This window comes from Ambystoma mexicanum, chromosome 3q, assembly GCF_040938575.1.
Source record: "Ambystoma mexicanum isolate Mex_15411 chromosome 3q, UKY_AmexF1_1, whole genome shotgun sequence".
Lineage (NCBI taxonomy): Eukaryota > Metazoa > Chordata > Amphibia > Caudata > Ambystomatidae > Ambystoma > Ambystoma mexicanum.
Window position 1 is genome coordinate 175,630,256 of NC_090926.1, and position 19,344 is coordinate 175,649,599.

Sequence of the window (19,344 nt, forward strand, 5' to 3'; positions counted from 1 at the left end):
CTACACCACATCAATGCATTTTTGTTATTAACGTATGCAGACCGGTGTTCCCAGCTGCAGGCACGGGGACCCCCAAATATCCATTTGAAATACCCCCACATCTCCTGCACTTTTTCAGCCAGCCCTGGTCACCTGAACCAGTCCAAGTCCCAGTATATAAAGTGAAAACCTTGGGCCTATTCACGTTATCTCCACTCCAACTCTACGAGTGTGGACAGCATAACATGAGGCCGCTTGTCAGCTATGCAATTCATCATCCCAGTAGGACATGATGTGCAGCAGGGTGCAAACGAAAAAATACAAAGCTGGTTATGATGCAAGAGACAGAACATTGCGTTGAAACCTCTGTGGTGATACACCGAATGTCTTTGTTATTGTGGATCCAAATAACAAAGTGAAACAGAAGCTCAGAGAAAGTAAAATGTAACGAAGAGCGATCAAAGGGTAAATAGTGGCTACTAGATGACGCAAAACAGCCACACATCACATGACCTCCCTTCAATTATAAAGCTGCTGAACTGTCAGTGCTCGGAAACAGAAAGCCACAATCGTGTTTCTGGGGATGGAGTTCTTCCTCGACGTGGCTGTTCACCTTTATCTGGTGTTCGTGCCCCTACCAACTCACCTTCTGGACTTCCTGGGACTGTGGAAGCCACTGGCTATGGGCTCTTCCCACACCTCTTTGACAAGGTTGCTGTAGATTACCACGCAAGGATGCATTCCTACAAGAAGAAGCTCTTTAGCCGCCTGCCGGATTTCGCAGGTCCCTCGGGGCAGCTGAAAGTGCTGGAGATCGGGTGCGGGACAGGCGGCAATTTCCCATTTTATCCACGAGGAGCCAAAGTCACTGTACTGATGCAAACCCCCATTTCCAGGAGTATTTGAGAAAGAGCCAGGCGGAAAACGACCACCTGCACTTCGAGCCCAATTTGGTGGCAGCTGCTGAGAATTTGTCTGAGGTGGGCGATGCCTCGGTTGACGTGGTGGTCTCCACTGCTGTGTTGTGCTCGGTGAACAGCGTGGAAACGGCACTTAAAGAAGTGTTGCGAATACTCAAACCCGTGAGTATATTCTTTTGAAATGTTTTAGGGGCATCACCAACACCAGCGTTATTTGTATGTTGCACTGTATACATTTTGTAATGTCTGATATTTGTAGAGATGAGTATCTGCATGGTGTAGGATTTACATTAGTAGTGTCTGGTATTTGCAGGGCTATTTGTAAAAGAAAGGGTCTGCATTTGTAATTTTACATTCTTACTGCGGGTTGTTTTCAAGAGGGGCTGCGGGCCCATTGGAGCGGCATGGGTGGCGACCCACCGCTTGTTTTCAAAGGAAAGCAATCATTGTTTTATAGTTGACAATGTCAGCTTGCCAGCCTGACCTTTATAAATGGGGGGGCACTGAATAAAACGGAGTTGACGTGAAAGTTTTCTTTTTCTTACTGTTGATTTACGGTAAATATTGCTGCCACACACATGATAAGGCAGCAGAGCCCAGGGATGCCTGTGTAACTGATGGGTATGGGTGGCTGGCTGCACTGTATGTGTGCAGGGGGAGGGTAGCCTAGAGAGCCAACTGTTAGATTCCTCGTGCCGGTGCTGCCAGCAGAGGGAGAGAGCAACGCGGGGGCCGCATTGAAGGCCCACAGGTGTGCGGTGTGGCAGCAACAGAAGATGCGTCACACCAGTCACACCAGTCTGCACTCGTGCCCCGAACTGCCTGCCTTCCGGCAGGGTTGGCCCCTTGTTACGGCTTGCGTCACCGTGCATGCGGGACGTGAGGTGGATATAACATTCCTCCTTTTTACCAACAAACAAAAATAAACACAACTCCATAACAGTTTATAACAACATCAAAACGCTCCTCTGCAAATCTAGTCCGGCACAGGTGCACGCTCTCTGCCTTTTCTTTCACCATTCATAGGGCCTCATTACACGTTAGGCGGTAAGGGTTTACCTGTACCGGTAAGGGCACCGGTACCGGTAAACCCTTACCGCCTTACTACGAGTTCCATTTGCGGGACCCTACCTTAACGGCTGGTTTTACCCTGGAGCTAATTATGGTACTGCAATTTGCGGTACCATAATTAGCGCCTTCCCCATTCCCATTATGCCCCATGGGGGCAAAAATGGGAATGGGGAAGTGCCTTGGTGAATGGGGAATTACCGCTCCGCTCACCTTGGAGTAGGGCGGTAATTCCGCCATCCACCAAGGCGGACACGGTAAAATACCAGCGGCAACCATGGCGCTAATAGCGCCATGGTTACCGCCTACCGTGTAATGAGGCCCATAGTCTGTTCGTTTCTTTGGGGCCTTCAGGGCTGCCCTTAGGTTATACCTATTGGGCCTCTCCCAGGTGCTGTCTCTGGGCTATTTCCCCCCTCTGGCTCACCTCCATCTTCTGGATACACCTCCTCATATTCTTCTTGCTGCTCTCCGCTCTATGTCGCTTTTTGTTGCATCGCGCCTTGAAACACTTGTGTATAGGTGTGTTACAAATGCCATATCATATCTGCGACTCGGGGCATGCTGTGACTGCTCCTCGTCTTCATGCGATTGTCTCTCTCTCTCCATCTGTTCACATCTGCTGGGGCACCCTCTTGAACCAGGATGCATTCCTGGCGATTGTCTGCTGTCCCCGTGCTGCTGTCACCATCATTCCTTCCATTCGGGTCACTGTCCAGGGTGCTTAGTCATAGCGTGTTTCCAGCTTGGACTTGGTGGGGTTTCACATGATCTCTGACTTTGTGCTTTGATCATCTTGCGTTTCTCCTGTCGCGCATGTGGTCGTTTGCTGCGAATTTCTTTCTATGGGTGCAGTCGCTGTCATAATGATCGACCCTTCTGCTGGGGTGGTGTGGTATGGTTGAGTTCACCATGATTCCATACATGAGGTCTGCCGGGGATATGTTGGTGGAGCTGTGGGGCGTCACACGGTAGTTCCGTAAGAATCTGGACAGATCCACTTTCCAGGGGCTATTTTGGAACCTGTATATGCGTAACACTTTGTTGATCGTCCTCATGAATTTTCCACATCCCCATTTGCCTTTGTCCACCTGGGCGTGATGAGGTGATGTCTGATGTGTAGATCGTCCATGTATTTCTTTAGCTCCGTCCCCTGGAATGGCGGTCCATTGTCGCTCCTGATGCGTCTTGCCAGTCCATGTGTTGCGAACATCTTCTCGAGTGCTGGTATTACAGTCTCCGCCGCTGTCGAGGATATGATCTCCACTTCGGGGTATCGTGAGTGGTCATCAATAGCCACCAGCAGGTATGTCCCTTCTTGCACCGTGCAGAAGTTGATGCTGATAGCATCCCACCTTGATAACCCGCGTTCTGCCGACTGAATTGGCTCAGGGTTTGGAGGTGCCCCTGTGATTTGACAGGGGTGGAAGGATGTGATGACCCGCTCCACCTTGGTGTCAATGTGAGGGAACCACACACAGTGTCGTATTCTGGCCTTTGTCCTGACCATTCCTTGGTGTCCTTCGTGTTCAAGCACCACAAATCTGTCCTGCAGGCTGTTGGGGATTACCATGCGGTTTCCTCTCAGGATCCGCCCTTCGCTGTTGAGGGACAGTTCCTGATGTACTGGGAACATGCCGGTGTGCGGTTGTGAACATGGTGGAGAAATGATTTCCAATCACCAGATATGATTGTGTTCTTCACTGTATCGCAGCAAGGGTCGTTGTGGGTGGTCTCCACAATGTCTTCGATGCTGACCGCCCTGGGCTTCATGGTGTGTATGATTTGACATATGTGCTCTTCCGTCTCCTCTGCCTCGCTCACTTCCCCCAGGGTCGCAGCCCTCGGGTGCCTGGACAGGAAGTCAGCCCGGTTGTCCGTGCCAGCATGGTTGGCCAGTTCAAACTCATACTGCTGAAGCTGGAGCGGCCACTTCCAAATTCTAGCCGGAGGGTGTGCTGATGACCCTGTGAAGATCGGAATGAGTGGCTTGTGGTCAGTGTATGCTCTGAACTTCCATCCATAGAGGTAGATATGGAAGTGCTGACAGCCCGAGAATACCGCTATGGTCTCCTTCTCGATGCGAATATCGCTGTTCGGTGGACGTGTTTCTTTGGTTTTTTCATGACCACCATAGGCGATACCCATGGTGTTGGTCCTGTGACTTGTTCAATGATACCAGCCTTTTCAAGCTCTTGTAACTCCTTTGAGACCAGGTCTCTCATGTGAAATGGAGTTAACCTATGGCGTACCGCCTGGGACTCTACCGTAGGGTCAATGTGTTATTTTATGAGTTTGCCTTTTAGGAATCCAATGCTTTAGAGGAGGCCAGGGTGTTTTGCTAGAAGATCGGTGACGTCAGTGGAATCTGCGGCATCGCAAATTAACTGGATTAGTCCCAGATCTTCAGCCGCATCCCCGCCAAGTAGGCATTTGATTCCAGTGTTACAGACGTATAACTTTGATTTGATGGTGGTCTCACCTCTGCTTAGTTCCGTTCTGAAACGTCCCCCTACTGGGAGTGGCGTTTTGCTGCCATAGGCAAATAGGTGCATTTCTGTTGACTTGAGTTCTGGTTGAGCACTTAGTGTCCGGAATATTGTCGATGGCATCAAATTTACTGATGCTGCCATGTCTATTGTCATGAGCACCTCTTGACCCTGTATCTTCACGAGGCATTTGGGCCTTTTCCGTTTCTTTCTCGGCTCTGCGTTTCTGTGGTCGAGTGTCGAGATCAAATGGATTTTGCTCCTCCTCCTCGTTCTCCCAGTCCCCACATCCGTCGCTGTTTCTCCTTGGTCGTCTCCGGATTTGCCTGTTGACGAGTTGTCAGAAGAGGTACCCTGGTGTATTGCTGCTTGACACCCGCAGCTGCAATAGTTCAATTTGGTTGAAGAATCCTTCAAGGGACATCCCTGCCACGACATCTGAGCACTTTGTTCCGCTGAAGAAGATCCAGCGTTGCTGTGTACAGTGGAGTGCCTGCTGGTGGATTTCCCACCACCATAATCTGCAGAAGATGTCCCAAGGGTCCAGATGTGGTGAGGGTCCCCAGCCCAATCCACTGGTCGAGTCCACATCACCAGAATTCATCCTCAGGTCAACTGAAAGTCAGTAAACCGCAAAATCCCAAACTCTACACCTACTGCCACTGCACCCTTCGCCACCAAAAGTCATCCAAGGTCTGCAAGGGTCTTATCTTCTTCAGCCAGGCCTTGACGGGGTTCACAGCAAGTTTCACCTTTGTGGGACATCCACAGCCGGAGTAACAACCCGCCAAAGGGGACCACTGTGAAGACCGAAAGTGCTGCCTTTCCATCACTGCTTGGTACCTTTTTTTTCTCTTGATCGTGACATTCCAGCGACTCTTTCTTCCAAGGGGGCTCCATCCTTGTGGGGCTCGTCGTGTAAAGCCAAGAAACTCCACCACTTCACCTGCCAAGGCACTCAAGCTACTGTGACAAGGAAGAGCATCTTCCTTCTTCAGGAATCATCCAGGGGTCCCAGATTCATCTTGGATCCTGTTCAGTTACTTTAGGGTGGCGGGACCTCTAGAAAGAAAAGCAGAGCATTATTGAACTTATTTGGATGGGACGTAATATACAAGATAAAGTACACCCTAACCTTCTCCTTTCAAGTTGCCCAGGTGGGGGGGGGGGGTCCTCACACAATTTCACTATTTAAGTCTAAAGAAAGTACACTGCCAATGTTCCTAAACTAACCTGCTTTTCTACATTCATATATGAAGTTATAACTTGCTTAGAAATTCTTAGGCCTTTTAAAAACTGTCAGAAGTTGGTGCATTTTTACTGAATCTAAGTATAGTGTGGTACCACATAGAGTATATATATATTGTTGCCATTATTAGAATAGTGTTGCCTGAGTACAAAGTGTTTTATTTTTATGCATATATTTATCTGAACCATATTTTATATAAAGTTGAATGGTAGCACCTGACTTATTGTGTGGACATTCCTTTGTGGGGGTTTGGTGATTCACTGCATTGAACCAGCCTGCATCACCTCCTGAGAGTCTCAGCCTTGCGTTGCTCGTCCATTCTACCATACAGAGAACCTTGGCTAGGGTGCTCTGTGCCTCTACCCAAACCATATAGAGGGAGGGAGAAGTACAGATACCCCCTCCAGTCTTTACAAGGTGATTTCTAAGAAAATGCTGCATTATGGAGCCCTTTTTGTTTTGCTCATTCCATAATGCAGACACAGTCTTTACATTTGCAAAGAAGATAAAAAGGTTTAGTTTCTTTGCAAATGCAAAGACTGTTGGTGTTCCCAGTGCCATACACAGCTCTGTCCATGGGGCAGGGCTGGCGAGAAAGAGGCCCGAAGACAGACACTAACACTTTCGTCCTTTGCTTCTGCTTCTACTTCTTTACTTATTGGGGTCCCTCAGGGCTCTGCCGTGTCTCCTGCATTGTTTAACATCTACATTCAGCCTCCTGATCTGCTCATCTGCTCCCATGGCTACTCCTATGCTGATGACACTCAAAACATCGGCCGGCTGGACTCAACAGGGACAAGACGGAGGTGCTGACTGTGGTGCTGATGGTGCACCCCACACCCCCATGGTCCTCATTCTCTTCCATCTTCCTCTGTCTCAGCTTGGTTCCCGGTCTTCGGGCCCCCTGATCGTGGTCCCTGCCCCACGCCTGTGCTTGAGGTAAGGAAATAGGGATTCACATTCTCCTCCTCTCTATACATCTGTGCCCAGGTGGGTGTTGTCTGTAAGGTCGGGTTCTTTCAACTTAAAATCCTGCGTAAAGTCTTACCATTTCTCCCAGCTCACTTTTGTCCCTTGGTGACGGCTTCTTTGATCCTTAGTCGGTTAGACTATTTTAATTCTTTATTTCTCACTCAGCCCCTCTACTTATTTCGCTATCTACAGTTACTTCAGAACCTTGCCGTCCGGATTTGCACAGGTACTCCATGTGGTTCCCATATCACTCGCTACCTGTATTGCAACAAATAAAATTTAAGTCACTCTCAGTGGTTTATCTGGCCTTTTATGGCCTAAAGCCAGAGTATCTTCAGGAAAAATTCCGCCCCTAGAAACCATCCAGTGTGCTTCGCTCTCAGGATGCCTGCCTCCTCCCGGTGCCTCGCTATCGATTTGAGCAGGTAGGCGGTCAATCCTTTTCAGTGGCAGCAGCCACATTTTGGAATTCCATTCCGTTCACTTTCTGCGCCACAAGTAATCATTTTGCCTTCCAGCGCGCTCTAAAGCCCTTCTTGTTCTAAATATCATGATATTGCCTTTTAAATCCTGTTGTACTCCTCATAGCGCCAAGATGCTTCGGCGTACATGCACTTTATAAATAAAATAACATAATACGGACAGCCTTTGAAAAACATTGGGAACATCTACACTGATGTCACAGGCTTGATCTCCTTCCATGGGCGCTATAAAATCCGATGCATGGAACAGATGAAGCCTCTTCACCCCTCCCTCTTCCTGCCTGTCTCAAGCCAGTGGCATTGTCAGCATGCTGACCCCACCGCTGGCCTGATTCCACAACAGGAAAGGGGAGATGTGAAGAAATGGGTGAAGGGAGGGCCCTAACCCTTCACCTCCTGCATGGAGAATGTTCTGCTGAGGGAAGCTCATGATCCAGGAGGAAGAAGATGCCACCATCTGCCGTGTGAGGTAAGGTAAGTGCAATTTAAAACAAAAAAGAATGTATATATCTGTATGTTTTTGTGAATGTGCGTTGTATGTGTATGTATGTGTGAATGTACCTAATGTGTGCATCAGTGTCTGCATGATTTCGTGAGAAAGTATTCAATTTCTCTGTGAAGTCACAGTGCAATCTCTCTGACTTCATAAAGAAATGGTTTCATTTATCTGTCGAGTTGGAATGCAAGTGTTCTGACTTCACAAATACATTATTTCATTTCTCTTTGAAGTTGGGAGTGCAAGTACTCTGACTTCACAAATAAATTATTTCATTTGTCTTTGAAGTCGGAGTGCAAGGGCTCCAACTTCACGTGATTTCTCTGTGAAGCCAGAGTGCAAGCGATCTGACTTTCACAAAGAAACCATTTAATTTCTCTCTGAGTTCACAAAGAAATGATTTCATTTCTCTGTGAAGACCGAGTTCAAGCGTTCCGACATCAAAAATAAATGATATTATTTATTTCTTAAATCGTTCCAGTTGTGGTGCCTGGTGCTTCAGATAAACTGCGCGTGACAGGAACCAGTAAACTCTCCCTGCTTCCTGGTTCTTGCCTGCGTGGTGAAGGCTGGAGTGGGGTAGCCGGCTGATGCAGAGGAGCAGAGCCTTCCCCAGGGAAGACGGATCGGGTCCAGGGCAGGTAAGAAAAATACAAGTGGTATGTGTGTATGTATGCGTGCATGCAAGAGTATGTTATGTATTATGTAATGTGTAAGTAAGTGTATGCTGTATGGGTGCCTTGTATGTATGTGAAGGAGCGAGTGAATGGTGTGTGAATGGGTGTGCACATGTGTTTCTTCTAGGGAGGCGCAGATGAGCTGATTTTGGAGGGGAGTGGTGCGCTACTACATAAATGTTTAATGGGCATCCATCCTTGATAAAGAAGCATGTTCTATTATGTGGCTAGACGTGCATTTTGGTGGAGCCAGTCTAGCCATTTCTTACTGTGGCATGACCATTTTTAATGCCCATTTCTATTAAAAATTGGCATTAAATTGTTCTGCAGAAATCTGCAGAACAAAGCTTTGGCATTGACCTAGTGTGGTGGGGGAACCACCCATGCTTCACCTTCGGCTAAAGGCCCCAAGGCAAAGGGCAGCTCCGAAAGAAGCAGCTCCAGACCATGTTTGCCCATGTTTTCCTGAGAGGCCTCTAGCCAGCTGTCATCCAGCAGCGACTGAGAAGATGAGTGTGGTCTGAGTGGGGAGTACAGCAATCACTGTACTCCAAAAAACACTGCCTCTCTTATTATCTACACAGCATAGCATACCAAAATTAGTCAGCTAGTAAAGAGTACCCCTATCACTGCTGTGTACCAACCGTTCAGTGGTGTTATTTACTGTTGTGTCCCATACTTAGGTATTCTCCCTCTATCTAGATACCTCAAATTTATGGGGTTTTGCACTTACTGTTGTGCCTCCAAATTAGGAGTTCACACTCTGTCCAGCTGAACTTTAGCCATGCACCACACTCAGATAGAATTATGGATATTAGTCATTTGCCACATCAAATAGGACTGTCTAGATTAGTCACATAGAAGAAATTAGCGAATAGCCGAAGCACTAACCACCCGCTTCTACCTCCTCAAACACACCACCCAAACCCTATAGACAGCCACTGGTCTAGCAAACGCATACCTTAACACAAAACCAACACAAGCAACACACACTTACAACAAACTAATCCGAACACTAGACATTACCCATACGGACACAACAAGCCAGTGCACACAGCCTTAAACACCTGCCAATCTACCCATAGAACACACATGCACACCCCAACATGACAAACAGCTACACAGAAAACGCCAAATGCATTGGACCTTACCCGTATGGGTACAACAAGCCAGTGCACGCAACCTACCATCTGCAAGCCAGCACACACAGACATCAGTTTCTCCTGGTTCCGGACCTATCCTATCATTCTTCCCTCACTAAGTAACCACGTCCTCTTTCTTGGAGAGCCACTTGAGCACCTGGAGACTGCCCTTGGGTGGTTTCGGTGCGTGGTATAAATTAACATAACATAACTTAACATAAAAGGGACAGAGCTATCAGAGCTTATTACCACCAAATAGAAGGTAACATGCATGTACCCACTTCCATTCTGCAACTGTCGCCCCACATAGAGTCACTGAGTTGTGAACTTTGTTGCCCAGCCATCTCTCACATCAAGATAACTATTAGTGAGCAATATCTCACAACTAGGTAGACTATAATCTGTGATAGCTAGTCCAGAGAAAATTGCATATATGAGCCGGCATCACAATTAGAATTGTGAAGATTAGCATTATGTCATATCTAGACAGAACTGTAATACAAGCTTGCGTCATATCTAGACAGAATTGTGACTGTCATCTGGCGTCACGTCTGGACAGAATTGTGAAGATAAGCTTGCGACACATCTAGACAGAATTGTGAAGATTAGCATTACGTCATAGCTAGACAGAATTGTGAATGTCTGCTTGCACCACACCTAGACAGGATTGTAAAGATTAGCTTGCGTTGCATCTAAACAGAATTGTGAAGATTAGCTTGCGTCGCATATAGACAGAATTGTGAATATTAGCTTGCATCACATCTGGACAGAATTGTGAAGATTAGTATAATGTCATATCTAGACAGAATTGTGAATAGTAGCTTTCATCATTTCTAGGCAGAATTGTGAAGATTAGCCTCTGTCACATCTAGACGGAACTGTAACACTAGCTCGCGTCACATCAGAATTGTGAAAGCTAACATTGCGTCACATCTAGCAGAATTGTGAATGTCAGTTTGCGTCATATCTAGACAGAATTGTGAACATTAGAATTGCGTCATATCTAGACAGAACTGTAATACTAGCTTGCGTCATATCTAGACAGAATTGTGAAGATTAGCCTCTGTCACATCTAGACAGAATTGTAATACTAGCTTGCATCACATCTAAACAGAATTGAGTAGAGTAGCACTGCGTCACATCTAGACAGAATTGTGAAGATTAGCATTGTGTCATACCTAGACAACTGTAATACTAGCCTGCATCACATGTAGAAAGAATTGTGAAGATTAGCTTGTGTCGCATCTAGACAGATTTGTGAAGTCCACTTGCATCACATCTAGATAGAACTGTAAAGATTAGCATTGTGCCACCTCTAGACAGGATTGTGAAGATTAGCAAACGTCACTTCTAAACATTGATGCCACTAACCAACACACTAAAGAATCTTGCCCCTCTCCATACACATCTCAAACTGTAACTAAACACAACCTACCTCTAATGCACAACAAACCGCACACAATTCACCACACTGCAACAACAAAATATACTACACATAGCCTCACACAACAGCACACAACTGCTCCCAACAGAAAAAGCACTCTTAAGCTAAGTGAACGGTGCAAACCGAACTGAGGCTGCCAACAGCATATCACCACGCTCTTGCCTTTCTCCCACTCAATGCTACTAACCTTCCTACCCTCTTCCCTTTTCAGATCCGCCAGAGAGCCTGGGGACAACTCCGGTTGTGACGGTGAACGATACAAATACCTTTAACATTAACATTGAGCAAGCATGATAAGTATTACTATCTGGCTAGACTGGCATTTAGGTGCAGCCAGTCTGTCCATTTCTTACTGTGACTTGGCAATTTATTCGGGGCATCTATGGTAAAGCAAACATGATGTGTTAGGCTGGCCTTTCGGTGCAGCCAGTCCAGCCATTTCAGGCCTCGAAAAATCCACTCACCCGCTCGCATAGGCAAGTACTTTTTTGACAGGTGGTGTATCATTTTAGTTCTACTCGTCCGGGCGGGTAAGTCTCCTCAGGAAATCTGTGTTAATAGTAAAAATGCTGCACTCTCCATTAAGCCTTTAGGTGGCAACAGTGCACTGAGCCCAGCATTTCAGAGACTGCAGTGTCTGTAGCACTGGTAACACAAGTAGATTTGTTTCTAGCACTGTTAAACACAACGTATCTAGACGCATTCTTGACATTTTACTTTTTAGCTAATTATTCTTCGATGCTGTCCCATTTTCTGAACACTGTTCTTATTTTGGGAAGGTCTGTGCTTAAAAGTGAACAGCAAGCAGTTGTAAGTAAAGCATTGCATCCAAAACAACATTATATTTTATTTTATTTTTGTATTATTATTTGTTTTTAGTAATTTGTGTTCCTGATTGCACTAAGACAACCTTACACAATGTTAAAACAATCAATGTATCAATACAAATAAAAACAATCAAGATAACACAATTCACCAAAGTACAAAGAATGATTGAGCAACATATGTAGTAAATTCACCAACCGCATAAACCGACTTCATAGTTAGGCTTTCATTATCTTAAGTTTAACACACTTGCCTCTTGTAAAAATGTTCATTTTTAAAACATCAATCATATATAATATTTCCTCTGCACTAGAGAAACTGGCAAAAAAGTGATCGGTGTCCAGAGCTGCTGAATTATGTATAAACCGAGTTAAGTACAGAGATCTAATTTGGGTCAGTGCCGTACAGAATAATATGATCTGTTTTCTGGTTTGGACTGCAATGGGTACTGACATAGGTTGCATGCCACATTTACTTAATTCTGCGCTCTGACTTGGCAGATCTCTCCTGTCGGGAGAAGATTAAGGCAGTACCGCAAAAACGGGTCCATCCAGTATGAATTTGGACATTTCTTTAGATAGTTCCGGAGTCTCCCCAAAGCCTTATCTAATGGAGACAGACTATAGCATAATGTTATTGCTGCATAGTTAGCATAGCCCTTTTTTACATCACAAGGATAACTTATGAGGTCATCTTTTGATAACTCTAAGGTAGAGCGAATCTTTTCAACTCTTTTCTTTAATTTATTAGCCGCCTTATGTCTTCCCGAGTTTAAGATAACCGCCAAGTCAATGTACAAGGAATCCTGTACAGGCACTATACATTTCCCATACAGCGCTACAATTCTTAGAACTACCATACAACTTAGTGAAGTCAACCCTAGCCCAAATCGCAGGGCAGAAATTGAGATACACACTGGTAAACCTAGAGCATGTTTCCATAACCTAGATTCAATTTTACTAAAATGAAGAGAACATAATTTATCGTTCATCTCAATTCCATACAGAAGGCTAGCAATCACCTTCATTTTATAAAATGTGCAGTTTTTTTTTCTGTTTTTAAATTTGGCTGGTTGAAATTAATCAACCTTTCAAATATAAAACAATCATGAATAAAAACTACAACAAACAACATCAAATTTGACATAAGAAATATTTAGATTTTATTGTTCTCATCTGTGCACTAGCTTGTGTAGCCTTCATCAATATATTGTTCAACCGCTCCTGAGAGTTGTCAGCTGAAGTCAAGGTAAAGCCCAAATAGGATGTAGAGGGCATTATTTCTTGCTCCCCCCTTATACCATGTGGATCCCATTTTCTTTTTACTGTTATGAGTGAATCTTATAATCATAGTTTTCTGTTTGTTAATACATAGATCATTCACCCATGCATATTCTACGATGGCATCTAGCTGTTTCTGTAAGCCAATTTGGTTACTATCCATCAGCACAACATCATCAACATAGGTTAAGTAGGGTATTGTCAAATTTAGGATTCTTGGGGGAGCAAATAGAACATTTACCAGGAATGAAACAAGATCAGACCAATACAGGTTAAACAAAAAAGCTGCTAACACGTAGCCTTGTTGAAGGCCCCTATGAGCGAATAAGGCCTTTGTAGTGTTACCTGACCCATTAAGCCGGACTCGTAGGGTGGTCTGATCATGTAGATTGATTAATATCATAAGTAGCTTGTTCAGTATTCCCCATTCCTTTAACTTATGCCACAATAGATTACGATTAACACAATCAAATGCTTCAGTAAAGTCAACTGCGGCGCAGTAGAGAGGGAGACTACCTGGGGTAAGTGCTTCATCTCTCAAGCAACTCACTCCTACACCATTCAGATCAGTGCCCATCCCACAGCGGAAGCCGGTTTGAAATTTCTGCAAGCGCCCACTATCGGCCGCCCATTGCTTCAACTATTTCAAGACTAATCCCGAGAATATTTTACAGTCACAGTCAATTAGAGATATTGGGCGATAGTTTGCGGGACTTAGTCTGTTTCCCCTCTTATAGATCGGAATAATATTGGCGGACAGCCAAGAGGATGGTATCGTCTTAGTTAATAGCACCGACTCAAATAGTTTGAACAAAACATTTGCCCACACCTCTGGGGCCAATTTAAAAAGAGCATTTGATAATCCATTTGGTCCTGAAGCTCTGCATTTAGATGATTTCTTTTTATCAATACCTCAATGTCTTCTACTGACATCGCTAGGTTCCAAGCTGCCATGCACTTAGGACTTTGTATTTTGGACTCTGGGGATCTATATACTTTCTCGAAGTGTCTAATCCATTCATTCTCTGTAATATGGTTGGTCTAGGATTTCCCTATTGAGTTTATTAAATCCCAGAAGTTCCTAGTATCTTTCTTGGTGATTACTTCCAGCATTTTCCAATCCTCCTTCTGGAATCTATATGCTTTGTAGCATCTTAACCAGTTTTTAAATTGTTGCTTATGGAGCTTATTACTGGTCAGAGGAAAGGGCTCTCCTAATACTCTCCTTTTTAGGTCCCGGATTTCTTTTTTAAACTGTTTCTTTTTCCCCTATATCACTAAATCAAAAGCTTGTTCTCTACCCAAAATCCTCTGGATACTACTGTTTGTCACCCATTTACACCCGTCTACAAAGGCATTGAAATTACATGGAGTGAGTTAGGCACCTCAATCACGTGCAGGAAGAGCTTCAAGTAGCTGGTAAACTTGTTTGTTAAACTTACTCAAGTTACCTACATGCTTAGAAAGTCTATTTCCTGCAGGATTCACCCGTAACCCACTTATACCACCATCAACAGTTGACTGGGAGTATACCCCAAGTGTGACTACCTGCTTCTTGTGATCACTCTCTTCACTATCCAACACACTCAACTCCTCACATAGATTCAATAATGTTGGTGACATCACAATGTAATCCAAATGTCTATTGGACCATCCAGCAAGCCATGTTGCTCTCGCTGGACTGTCACCTAAAATCGCCCCATGAAGTTGTCTGAGATTCCAGCAAGCAAGCCATTCTCAACATTTGCTACCTGATGAAAGTTATTTCCGCCTACTGCTGGCCAACTGTTTCCCATTGTCTGACTCTGACCTGCAATCTGCATTAAAATCACCGGCCATTATGATATTACATCCGTCATGCACACAGAGAAAAGTTTCAAATACTGCCCTACAGTTTTCCTGAAAAATGTCACAATCCACTTGAAGCGGATTACAATATACATTTACTAGTAGAATTGGTTTTTGCTGACAGGGATTTTTAACTATAACTTTTATTGCTTTGCTAGAACCCCATAGCATTGGTCGCTAAGGACCTCAAAGTCTAGCAATTCGAGTTATTTACCAGAATGACTAGCCCACCTGATGTTCTACCCATTGAGCCTTTCGTAGCCATTTGCTGAAACACTCTATAGCCATCTATAATAATCGGCTCACATAACCAAGTCTCCTGTAAAAATAAAATATAACATTTAAAAATGGCCCTTCTCTCCTTGGATCCCAAAAAATTATTAAAACCACGAGTGTTTCAGCTCATGATCCGTAACTTATGCCTGTGGATAGATGATGTTAGAGATCAGGCACAGCTCCAGTTATGGGCGTATCCTTTGTTTCTGGTAGGTGGCTTGAGGGGTGCTCCATACTTTTTTGCATCTTGCTAGCGCAAGCAGTGGGTAGATTACCAACACATACAGTTTATTTTAATCCTAGGTCAAACAATACATACACATGCGTGCATAGCAGTGAAGTAATTGCAGGCGAAGACACCTTAATTATAGCCCAATTTGTACTGCTCTGCCATTTGGGAAGTTTCACTTAAATTAAATCAGAGTTACCAATTGCGGACAGACAGGGAATTTTCTTCCAAATGTCCAGTAGATAAGATTGATTCAAGAAAGCGCTGTCATATCGCGGATAATGTTCTTCTATTTTTACCAAGTTGTTCAATGCAGCAAAGGAGTTGGGATCGAAATAAATACAGGAGTTTACATTGTTATCCAGTTTATTTCTCCAGGTGTATTGTGGTTGCTGTAGTATTGAATTGGCCATTTGTCGACTTGGCCTGGTCTCAATTCCTTCACAGTGAAACTTTACTGAGGGTTGGGTTGGATTGGATTCGGCATTTACAGGCTCTATATCCAGATCTTTCAACTGCAGACCCAGCCATTTATCTAAAGGGCCCCTCAATTCTACTTGTTTAGTAGTTCCATCGTCTCCGACTTTAGTTACAACATAATGGCCCGAACAGGCCGGGAACTTCTGTATGCTTGAGCAGGCAGCTCCGTCACCAGAATCTGAAGTCGAAAAGCCAGCTGGCATGAGCCCTTGCGATCGAGGCTTCTTGATTTTCAGCTTAGCCTGTTTTGATGTTTTCCTGGGGCTTCTCATCATTGAGATCTCATGACAGAGGATTTCCATAGCGTCTTCTTCAGTAGCCGCAGCAACTGAGAGTGGTAATGTATTAGACACTATCGGGTGGGAAACCAGGACATGTGCAATTTTATCATTATCATTTGCTGTTATTTTTCCCAAATTACTGTCTTCTGCTTCATCCTCCAATGATATTGCCGATGAATTCTTCACACTCGCTGGAGGATCACCCTCAGCACATAAATTAGCGCTATTTTCTAGGATCACGTCAACCACCTTTGTTGATAGACTTTTTATTTCTTGTTGGTCTGCTGCAAGGTTAGAACACAAAACAAATAGCGCCTCAATTTTTGATAAAATCACTTCCACTGATGAGCTGATAGGGGCTAATGCAGTCGTCTGGTCCTCATTGGTAATATCCGAGAACTCATCTCTAAATGAGACCGATTCCTTTGAGGTCTCCAAAGTAGAATTGAGTGCCTCCAAGTTTGGGTTTACAGACAAGTTGGCCCCAGTTATGTTATCAAAATCTTCGGCCTCCGGGCCCAACGACTTCCTCCTGAAGTCTAAGCACATGTTCAGCAATTGGAAACCATTATCGATTGTGAATGAGTTATGCAAGCTCGTCATATTGTCTGTGTTCCCCGCAACAGTGTTTAAATCCTCGAGTATTGGTGGAGGCTGTGCTTTTCTGTTATCGGCTGCTGTGGCCGGTATATTCCGCAATAATTCGAGGATTGAGGGATTTGAGGTTTTGTTAATATTGTTAATACTTCCATTATGCACAGAACTGTTTTCACTTTTCTCATTTCAGCCGGACTCATGGTAGGCATCACAGAGTTTGCTGTGCTTTTTGTGCAGCTGTTTGTAATAGCTGGGTTACTGCATAAGCTATGTCAGCGCTGTTTTGGCTGCTTTGCAGCTTATATGCTGTTGTATAATTTATAGCTGCTAGGAAAGTAGCACAAAGCCCCTTACTCCCTAGCGTCCCCCACCGAGCCGCAGCAGACCACTCACTGCTCCACTCCATGCTAGATAAACAATGCAGGGTGGAGACCTGGGAACTCATATGTTTGTGTAGACCAAAATGAAAGCCTCACCATTGCCCTTTTGACCGCCGGACTGCCAGACTGCAGCTTTCACTTCGCCTCACCTGTCTGCAGTCTCTCTGCGTTGCAAAGGGGTTAAAATATCCTTCAGGCAAGGTGAGTAGAACTCCGTTGAGGCCGCTCAGCTCCAGAGTCAGGCAATGGAGCACAGAGAGTAGCCCAGACTGCCAGACTGCAGCTTTCATTTCACTTCACTTGCCTGCGCGTGCTCGGCACTGCAAATGTGATCAAATATCCAAAACAACGTTAGCAGTCTTCCTGAGTCCCAGGACTTGTTCCTGGCTCCTCTGTAAAAGAGGGCTACGTGTGAGGACATCACCTCATATGACAGGGCATGCATTTCCCCATCTCTGCTAAGAGCCTGCACTCCTGAGGGGATACTGTCTCTCCTTCTTAGATCCTTTGAAAGAAATGCTAAAAAAAGACCATCTGCTTCTCTCTGATAACTGCTCAGATAGATGCTAAAAAGCTCAGAACAGCCTTTGGAAAGAGCAGGACAAGGGACGACCCCAAGAACCTTGTAACGTAGGCTCTCTCTCAAACCTTGTCTGCCTGATGCCAATGTGCAGGCCCACGCGCACTGGTGGTCAGAGAAGCAAATGGGCGCACATGCCCCCACTGCATGCACTGATTGCTCTTTGGAGCACTGTGAGTTTAAGCATCTGATGAGCATTATGCAAAAGTGAATGCAACATTTCACTCATAAACAAAAGGAAATATCCTCCCCCTCTCCAAACCATACAATCAATATGCAGCCCTATCAAATGTTTCAGCATTTCCTTTGGTCTGTTTTTAGAACTTGGGATTCGCTGATAATTGGAAGGCCTTTGTTTGATGACAAGGCAATTGCTGTAAACAGAGTTCAATGCCACACAGAAAAGAAAGAGCGCTGCATCCCCCACTGACTCTCTCATGCGCAGTTAAGGACAGAAATAAGTCGGCCCCTCGTGGAGCTCCCTGACAAAGGGTGAGCAGTTCTCATTAGAGCTTTACATTTATTATGACATAGCATTAATGCACACCCGTGTATCGTGCTATGGTTAGTAAAACATCCTGCTCGCAACATGCACCATATGCCTTTGGGATTTTTTAAGTCATCTTGCCTGCACGAAAGTGACTCCCTCGCCATTGGAAGCCCCTGAGAGGCTTGGTGTGAAAATGAGATGCTCAGCAGAAAAAGAGGCATCAATGCTAGCGTGTAGCGAACATGCCCATGTTTAGTGGCTAGTTGTAGGGACCTCTCGAGACGCGCTATGGCGTAGTCTCGCAAGACACTTTCCAAGACACTGCCCCCTGTCCCCGCTTCTATATGCATTACGCTTGGAACTGCTCCTGAGCAGGATCAGAAACTCAAAAAAATTGCAGGAGTAACTTATGGGGGGAGAGAGCATAAAGTCGCAGCTTTTGCCGACGATATTCTATTAACCTTAACAAAACCAGAAGATTCCCTAAAGGAATTGGACAGCGTTCTTGCACAGTTTGGGGAGGTGGCAGGGCTGAAAATAAACAAGGGCAAGTCAGAGGTATTGGGTATACAGATGACAGCGAGTGGGGAAGAGGAGATAAGGCCGGGTAAACCATACAAATGGTGCCCCGTTAAAATAAAATACTTAGGAATTTTCATTACAAGAACCGCAGGCCAACTGTATGAGGCAAATTACCCACCCCTAATGGAATCCATAAGAAGCATGCTACACAACTGGGGCCCACTCTCCATGTCTTGGCTGGGCAGGATTAACACTATGAAAATGGCAGTGATGCCGAAATTACTGTATGCCTTCATGGCAATTCCGACTAAGGTCCCGATGGCCTTCTTTAGGGCCATTCTCAAACACACACAGGTCTTTACATGGAGACTTAAGAAACCGAGAATATGGTATAGGTTCATTCAACAGCCCAGGAATAAGGGGGGGTTTGTGGGAGCCAGACCCCGTAGAGTACTATCGCACGGCCCAAATCAGAGTGTTGAGAGACTGGTCAAATGAGGACAGAGGGAAAAGGTGGAGAGAGGGGCAGAGCAGTGGTGGGGGCAGATCTAGAGAAGGTTTTATGGATTCCTCAGGAAGACAGAGGCCGCAATATGTATTGCAGCACGATCGAGACCTTGGTGGGACATACATGGGAC

At 45.1% G+C, this 19,344-nt stretch overlaps 1 pseudogene; it reads left to right on the plus strand.

Moving 5' to 3' along the window:
- Positions 1-548: 548 nt before the first annotated feature.
- Positions 549-19,344, plus strand: part of LOC138582285 (thiol S-methyltransferase TMT1A-like) — a 106,527-nt pseudogene continuing 87,731 nt past the window's right edge.